General features: G+C 36.7%; 1 long non-coding RNA gene across 1 annotated transcript; it reads left to right on the forward strand.

The window, feature by feature from the left end:
• The first annotated feature begins 2,897 nt into the window (after nucleotides 1–2,897).
• Nucleotides 2,898–6,456, forward strand: LOC308701484. The gene is made up of 4 exons (XR_014031447.1): nucleotides 2,898–2,945; nucleotides 3,721–4,615; nucleotides 5,159–5,261; nucleotides 5,380–6,456. It is a non-coding gene; the product is annotated as an uncharacterized lncRNA (long non-coding RNA).
• Nucleotides 6,457–8,081: the final 1,625 nt, after the last annotated feature.

Consider the following 8,081-nt stretch of genomic DNA (forward strand, 5'->3'; position numbering starts at 1 on the left):
AAGTTTGAATAGATGTTTTAATTAGTAATTTACAAAAAAAAAAACTAAATACAATACACACAAAGTGCATAGAACTTAATTTACAGTATTGCAAAAAAAAATTCCAGGCTACATCTACAATCTGATGACACTGCTTTTTGAAAAGGTTCTGCCAGATCCTTTTCCCTACATGAAGGAGCTGCATAAAATTACAGTGCCTGACAGTCTTCGCACACAGTATGACAGACCTTCATTGGAGGAGGCCATTGCTGAGCATGTGTCAGTCAAGGGGCAGTTTGAATCCGACACAGCTGCCTTCCGCATCTGGGAATTTTTGCCGTATACACAGGACAACACATGATGGTATTACAACCCTGATCTTTCTGCCTAGATGGGCCCAGCACCAACTGACAAAGCTTCTGTAAGCCAAACGCCTGTAGTGCCTGATGGAAACAGAGAAAAGACATTTAAAATTATACATTCGAAAGGTGTTTTGGAAAGTGTTGTGTGTGTGTGTATATATGTCAAAACTATTGTTATTTGAATATACTTTTTTTTACATTAAATATTTATAATCCATATTAAAGGGTTAGTTCACCCAAAAATGAAAATTCTGTCAGTAATTACTCACCCTCATGTTGTTCCAACCCCGTGAGACTTTCGTTCATCTTCGGAACCCAAATTAAGATATTTTTGATTAAATCTGAGAGCTGGATCACTCCTCCATAGGCTTCTAAGGGATTGAAACTTGCTGGCCCAGAAAAGTTATTAAAGAGATCGTTAATATAGTCCAAGTGACTCCAGTGCCTCAATCTTAAGTTTATAAAGCGACGAGAATACTTTTTGTGCGCAAAAACAAACAAAAATAACGACTTTATTCCACTATTCATTTCCTTCTCTCTGGACCTCGAGCTGGTTCACGTAGTGTTTTAGCGCAGCGCTTCTGTGTTATACGTCACACGCATCACACACATGACCAGTGTCGGCCAATAGTGAGCCTACGTGGTGATAGTGATGCAGATTAACACTAGGCGATTTCCTAGGCAGATATTGGCTTATATATTAAGGACTATATTAGGGGGAAGCACAGGCGAAGCACTGCTACTTGGGCGTGATATCTCTGCACCTAAGTAGCAGTGCTTCGCCTGTGCTTCCCCCTAATATAGTCCCAAGTCAATATCTGCATAGGAAATCGCCTAGTGTTAATCTGCATCGCTATTTGTACTCGTTGTGAATACGCAGGCCACAAGAAGTAATTAGGTGGTTTTTTTTTTGTTTTTTTTGTTTTTTGTTTTTTATATCACTTTTACTCAGGACATGCTAGCTGGCAACAAAGGATTCCATTCATTATGCTAAGCTAAGCTAGCGCCGACCCTGTCAAACTAAAACAATGCATGCACTGAGACAAAAATGCATTTGCCCACCTATCTAAATGTAGGAAAGAAGGTGAATAAGCCCTATTTCAAAAAACGGTGGAGTGTTCCCTTAACTAAGACGAGTTGATACATACCTCTCTCATCTCAGTGCGTGCACTTAATCGCTCTAGCGCGCGGTGACACTTTGAAAGCACTTAGCTTACCCCAGTATATTCAATGGTATCTAACAGCAATGAATTTAGAAGTGACCAAACACATCAACGTTTTCCCTATTTAAAAACAGTTACACGAGTGGTTATACGACCAAGTATGGTGACACAAAATAAAACGTGGCGCTTTTCTAAGTGGGTTAAAAAGGATAATTATAATGTATGGCGTAATAGCACTTTTGGAAGTACTTTGACTGGCGCAGTAAAAAGTCACGCCTGATCCTCTTTCCACTATTGATAGAAGTGAGAGGAAGAGGATCAGGCATGACTTTTTACTGCACCAGTCGAAGTACTCCCAAAAGTGTAAATTTACATATCAGATTTGCTTTCGAGGGACAGGCGTACCAAATATACTGTTCTACCGTTCGTCCTATCATTGGCCCCCCGTACGTTCACATCATGATGTCAAAACTGGAGCTAAAACTCGCTCACAGACTGAAAATATTTCTTTACTGAAAAGAAGAGACAAGAAATGTTTCACTTGCCGTCAGTGTGGAAAGAGTTCTCACACACATTCACACACACAGAGTCTCAAGGTTCACATGAGGATCCACACTGGAGAGAAACCGCACTCTTGTGATCAATGCGGGAAGAGTTTCACCATCAAAGATAAACCGACACATGAGAATCCACTCTGGAAAGAAGCTGAGCAAATGACATCAAAGTGTTTTTATATCTGTATGTCAGAAAATACTGGTGTAAGAGAGTGTGTGCTCTTTGTTGGACGTCTGTACATTTGCTATTTTGCTTGATTTTATCAATAAAGTTTTCTCACTTTTAGGTTCAAGAGTTTCTCCATGTTTTATAACAGTTATTATGTTGAGCGCCTCCTGGAGGAATACAGACTTCATTAATAGTTTAATCAATTACTAAAACATTTTTTTAAACATCATTTGTAAATGTTTACATAATAATTAAGCTCATTATTTTTATACTACAAAAATAATATTTGTATTTTCATAATGACTCTTAATTTTACAATGCGTATAGCTCCAAAAGTTGGACACAGAAATGTTTTATTGTCTGTTGATTCTATTTGTGTTAAGAAATGATCAATTCATAATTTTAGGTTACTCTGAAAGCCATTAACTATTATGATTGCTATTGGTCTTTCCATGTTTTAAATGTAATGATAATTAAAACCTTTAAATAAATCCTTGACCTGTCTAATAAGTTATTTTTAAATCCTACACATGACTGATTAAATTATTGTTTACAGGAACTTTAAGCGTTATTTTAGTGTACGTTATACATGTTATATTTAGTTATATAATTTGTATAAATAGTTTGCAATATTTGGCGCGTTTATTTGGCATCACCCCGCTGACGTCATCATCAGTCGTGTCCTTCCACGTTCGGCGCGTTTGTTGTGTCTTCTGAGGTGAGTTCTGCATTTCAGATATTTCGCGTATTTACACACCCATAAAATACACTTTACAGTTTGTTTCAGCAACATTTACAGGGTTATTTCTGAACTGTTTTCATTGGATAAAGCGCTAAATGTGCGTCTTTGCTGGCGTCTGTTGACTGATTTAGTTCAACACGAAACGAACATCAGGAAAATTTTGAAATCATTCATACATGGACAACTTGTCATACGTTTCGTTTTGAGAGAGATAATGTAGTGTTATTGAATGTATAATCTCAAACTTTTGTAAGTTTTGATCTGTGAGGAAATTTCGTGGGGATAGAAACAATTGCTAATGTGGCAATAATTGTAATGATAATCAGTTATGTAATATTAATGAAAGGAATCTGAAAGACCAAACTCTAAAATGGGTGTTATATTGTTGTAGTTTATATGTTTGTGTCAGATGTGATAAGTAATACTATAATCTTTTAAATAGAGATGATTTATAATATTTAAGGGTATATTCTGGCTGTCTGAACTCAAACGTTTTCTTTTTACCCACAGAGACCCAAAATTACCACAGAAAAACTATAATGCCCAAAGTTTACAGTGCAAATACAAACAATAATGTCAACATATGAATGAAACGCGCTGCCGTTTCTCATGTTTTTTAACAGAATTATTATTTTCCTAATGCTCTCATCAGTTCACAAATAAATGATAGAATGTTCCCATAAGCGTTCAATATACCTCATCTGTGGTATCAATTAATAAAAATGCACTAAAACTATGATTTTTATTTTAGTTTCAGGCCTGATGGAGGAGAATGAGGACATTGGAGAGGAGAAACATAATGTCAAAACTGAAGAAACTCCCGCACAGACTGAAAGCATTTCTTTAAAAATAAGAGACAAGAAATATTTCATCTGCCATCAGTGTCTGAGTAGTTTCACACAACAAGAAGCCCTTCAGGAACACATGATCATCCATACTGTTGAGAAACTGTATGAATGTGATCAATGTGGCAAAACATTTTTGAGGGCTTCAGCCCTGAAGAGCCACCTGAGAGTTCATTCACATGAGAAACCACATTTATGTTCTTTGTGTGGAAAGAGTTTTAAATACAAAATAAGTCTTGAGATTCACACAAGGATTCACACTGGAGAGAAACCGTTCATATGTGATCAGTGTGGGAAGAGTTTTAATCAATCATCAAGCCTTCAGGAACACATGAACATCCACACTGGAGAGAAACCGTATGAATGTGATCAATGTGGCAGAAGATTTTCGAGGGCTACAGGCCTGAATAACCACATGTTAGTTCATTCACAGGAGAAACCACATCCCTGTTCTTTGTGTGGAAAAAGATTTTCACATCTGCACAGTTTAAGAGTTCATCAGAAAATACACACTGGTGAAAAAGCTCATAAGTGCTTTGAGTGTGGGAAGAGTTTTATTACCGCTAGACATTTGAAACTGCACTGGAGGACTCACACTGGAGAGAAACCTTACAAGTGTTCACACTGCGACAAGAGATTCCGTCGGTCAGATCATGTGAAAACACACGAGAGGATCCACACTGGAGAGAAACCGTATCACTGCACTCCATGTGGGAAGAGCTTCACTCAGATATCTTCTCTACTCAGTCACAATAAATACAATCACAGAAAGTAGATCATCTTCAAGACCAAAAGTTTCAGGTATAATGCCGCATCCTCACCGAACGTGACACAATAACACCATTGAGCAATAACATCTCTTCAAAATCTGTCCTAACCAGCCACAACGAGCGACAGAACAAAAACATCATCTAAATTTGTCACAGTGAATAAAGTTAATCTTCAAGACCAGCAGTTTCTACTGTGAGATTCAAAGAACATCTTGACGTTTCATTCTTGTATATAATTTTGCTTCATGGTATAAATAAATATCTTTATACTTTAATATGAGTTAAATGTTATGTCAATTTTTTATGATGCATTTTTATCATAGTTTGTTTATACTTTTATGAAGGAAACGTTTTTTTTTTTTTACAGATTCAAACTGTTCTTGTTATTTTTCTTTTCTTTTTTTGGCAGAGAGATATGTCACATTTAAACTTTTTATTTTACAAGCTAACTTTAATCGTTAATTCTTCTTGCATCAAGAATAAATAATTTCAGAATTTAAGTTACATTTAAGCCATTAAAATATTGTGATTGCTTTGGGCTTTAAATTTCTCGACTGTTCGTTTTTTATTTAAGGGGCTACCGGAGGAGTTTTGAGATCTGTAGTCAAACAAGACTTGACCCTCCCTTCGCCATCAATAAATTTTTCTATGACCCTCCAAAATGATTGTGAAAAAAGGTATGACCCTCCCTGATTACTTATGTAGGCCTGGTTTGCGTTTAGATGTTCAGATAGCCGTTTTTATTTTTTTACAACCATGACAAATGACTAAACTCCTGCTTTCTCATCTTACTAGGGCTGTAACGATAGACCAAACCAACGATTTGGTTCGTATCACGATTTTTTTTGGGCGGGCGGCAGTGGCTCAGTGGTTCATGTAGGTTGTCTACAAACCGAAAGGTTGGTGGTTCAATCCCCGGTTCCACCTGACCAAGTGTCGAGGTGTCCATGAGCGAGACACCCAACCCCAGCTGCTCCCCGAAGAGCTGGATGGCGCCAAGCGGCAACATTCTGATCTGAAAAATGAAGCCTACCCAGAAGTGCGAAAAACTGCAATACATCGAAAATCCGCTAGGGGAAGGTCCCAAAAGGGAGCAAATGTCCATAGCCCCCATGTTAAAATGTCCGTTTTCACAGCATAAATTCATGTCTTTACAGGTTGGTCCCATGGACTTTTATTGTATTTTTCGATAGGTTCCGAGTGCCTGACAACGGCGAGGGTAGTGAATTTTTTTCTAACTCGTTAGTTTAGATCGTATTTAGATATAAAATGTATGACAATAAGGGCGTGGTTAACTTTGATTGACAGCTTGATTGACAGCTTAGGCTGCGCCACAGAGAATGAAAACATAAGAAGCGCCATTTTTTAATACAGTTGAAATATAATACTTCTGTTTCTGTATCATGAAATGTAGTTTTAAGAGTTTTTCAGGCGAGAATGTAGTTGTTTAAAGCTCAAATCTGTGGTTTATTTAAAGATTTATGAAAATTTTATCCAGTTGATCCAGCGATGACCGGGTGCTCGGCGCGATGTACCCCGCCTGGAACGGTCTTTCATCGGCTTGACGTTCTAAGGTTTGCCGCCAATGCCGCGGACTCTGGCGTCTCTGTAGTGGTTAAACATGGGATATAATTCATCTTGTGTATATCTAATGGGCGATTTTTGGTCTCGTGAATCTATATTTTTTTCCCTGGGCAATCGTTTTGGCTGAGGGGAAGTTTCATAACTTTATAAGCTATTTAACTTTACCGATGTATGGTTAAACTTGTGCTGACTTTGTATGTTTGATTGAATTGTTTGCTTTATTTGTATAGCTTCTTGTACCTTTTACTTATACTTTTATAATGGCTAACATTTATAAAACTGAAATTTAACAAAAAGAGACTGGGTTGAGTTTAGTCATTTTAATACAACGAAGATGATATGTAATGTTGTTTACTGCAAAATCTGTTGTTTAGTACAAATGCACATATTGCCTGGACCATAAAATGTTTAATATTTTTATATTATATTTAAAATGAAAAGAGGCAGATTTGTTATATTTTGTTTTGTTTTTCATAAATAGGCAAACGTTATGTGCAGCTGAATATAATCAATATGTGTTGCCTGAACCACATTTGTGTGGCTATAATGTTTAAGATTTCTTTAAATGAAAACGAAAAGAGTTAGTGTGGTGTTTTATAACATATTTCGTTGCCATAGACTGTAAAAAAAAAATAGTTCATTGCCTGAAATATAACCGGAGTAGCAGAGCGAGCTGAGTGACGCGCGCTGCGTCAGAAGGTGGGCGGGGTTAGCATTTCCCAAGATTTTCCAAGATGGCGCCGCCCATACCCCCATAAACGGCTTCAAACCCGTTCTTCAGAAAGTCTATGGGTGACGTCACAGACGCTTTGTCCATATTTTTTACAGTCTATGGATGGCGCCTTGCATGGCTGACACCGCTGTCAGTGGGTGAATGTGAGGCTATGTAAAGCGCTTTGGTGGCCATAGGTCTGTGAAAGCGATATATAAATGCAGTCCATTTACCATTTTAATTTATTATCTATTTTCTACTAGGCTATATTTATTAAATTATTTATTATTTATTAATTATTTATTAAATCCAGGCAATTGGTTGATGAAACATTGATTAAAATGCAATTAATATAAAACTAAATTCATTTTAAAGAAAGGCTTTGTGCTTTCTATTTACGTTTTAAAGTCGCTTTCAGAGCGTTCATGTCCGTAACGAATAACTGACGTCCGTAACATTGTTTTTTCTTCAAATGCGAATACAAAAAATAAAATAAAAAGAAGATTTTATGTTCTGTGGAGGCCGATCCTTCTTCATCCGGTGGGTATATTACTTTTGGTTTACGCAGTGTAATTCATAGAATTACTAAAAAATATTTTGCCACCTAAAAGTTAAAGATTTTTTTAGTGTCACGTCATGTGTATTTCCCTCATTTTAAATATAAAGCGCATGTGTAGACTGATATTTTTCTAATGTCTGGTCTCCTTTATTAAGGGAGTAGGCCTATGGATATATAAACAGACATTTCAATATATTGGTATTAAATGCATTTTCTGATTATTTATATTTCAATTTTTGACTGCAAATGTCACGTCCATAACACTGGAACTGCCCAATTTTAAGGAATTTATCCTAAACTAGTTTTTTGGTGTAGGTCGTCTACGTCTATGTATTTTATGTTAACTTCAAATAATACTAATAGTAGGCTACTGTAATTTAAAGATGTGGTAGCCCTACATCTTACACATCACGCTTCACTGTTATTGTGGCAATTTCAGTAGATTTATTCACTTACATTGTTGTGGAAACACAATAAGAATGGAAACTAAAATATGGTAGTATCGTGCTACAGCGCACATTCTATCAGCTGCAGTTGGCGCCTCAGTCCCAATACTGTAAAACTCGACGTACATTCACATCACATATTAATGCAGCGGAAGAGTTACACTCACAGGACACTGCACTTATTCGCAATCACAAA

The sequence above is a fragment of the Scardinius erythrophthalmus genome (genome assembly GCF_964197995.2).
Source record: "Scardinius erythrophthalmus genome assembly, chromosome: 14".
Classification (NCBI taxonomy): Eukaryota; Metazoa; Chordata; class Actinopteri; order Cypriniformes; family Leuciscidae; genus Scardinius; species Scardinius erythrophthalmus.